A 1,125-nucleotide genomic window follows, 5' to 3' on the forward strand; every position below is an offset into this window, starting at 1 on the left:
GCAGGGAATGATCCCAATCTTTTGATACCGGTTGAGACCCAATTTAGGACCCAGGATGTGATCTCTTCTGGAGAATGTTCCATGTGCACTAGAGAAGAATGTGTATTCTGTTGCTTTGGGATGAAATATTCTGAATATATCTGTGATGTCCATCTGGTCCAGTGTGTCATTTAAGGCCTTTATTTCCTTGTTGATCTTTTGCTTGGATGATCTGTCCATTTCAGTGAGGGGAGTGTTAAAGTCCCCTACTATTATTGTATTATTGTTGATGTGTTTCTTTGATTTTGTTATAATTGGTTTATATAGTTGGCTGCTCCCATGGTAGGGGCATAGATATTTAAAATTGTTAGATATTCTTGTTGGACAGACCCTTTAAGTATGATATAGTGTCCTTCCTCATCTCTTATTATAGTCTTTGGCTTAAAATCTAATTGATCTGATATAAGGATTGCCACCCCTGCTTTCTTCTGATGTCCATTAGCATGGTACATTGTTTTTCACCCCCCAAAATATGGAATGCTCCACAAATTTGCATGTCATCCTTGCACAGGGGCCATGCTAATCTTCTCTGTATCGTTCCAATTTTAGTGTATGTGCTGCCGAAGAGAGCACTAAAAAGGATTTTGATATTAAAAAGGATAAAAAGGACCCCAGGTGGATAGGGATTCAACGTTATTAAAATAATTAAAACTAAAAGAAAGATACTAATGGTGAAAATTTCAGTAGGCGGTGTTATCTGTGGCTTTTTAGAAGAGTTGAAGGGCAAACAGGATTTGATCTTTTGCTCATTTCCTACATATCAACATTTGCCTGAATATTAACACATATCCTCACTCACTTTCATGTATGCTTATACACCAGATGTGTGAACAATTTCTCCCTGGAGAGATTTAGGGGGAAATTCCTGAAATGTATTTATCTATATCGATAATTTGTAATATGAAGATAGGTAATCGTCATTCTTCTCCAAAGTTAGCAAATAATAGAGGGTAACCTTAAGCTAGTCTCAGGCAGATTTAAAAAAAATATATACTGTCAAGGATTGAGTGACTAAGAAGAGAAAAAAGGGCAAATGCCAACTTCCTTTTTCTCCATTCTCACCAAAAGATACCTTTATCAGTGGCT

At 36.6% G+C, this 1,125-nt stretch overlaps 1 non-coding gene across 1 annotated transcript; it reads right to left on the reverse strand.

The window, feature by feature from the left end:
* Positions 1 to 505: 505 nt before the first annotated feature.
* Positions 506 to 612, reverse strand: LOC132028938 (U6 spliceosomal RNA). Its single transcript, XR_009407592.1, has one exon. It is a non-coding gene; the product is annotated as a U6 spliceosomal RNA (small nuclear RNA).
* Positions 613 to 1,125: the final 513 nt, after the last annotated feature.

Source organism: Mustela nigripes, chromosome 12 (assembly GCF_022355385.1).
Source record: "Mustela nigripes isolate SB6536 chromosome 12, MUSNIG.SB6536, whole genome shotgun sequence".
Lineage (NCBI taxonomy): Eukaryota > Metazoa > Chordata > Mammalia > Carnivora > Mustelidae > Mustela > Mustela nigripes.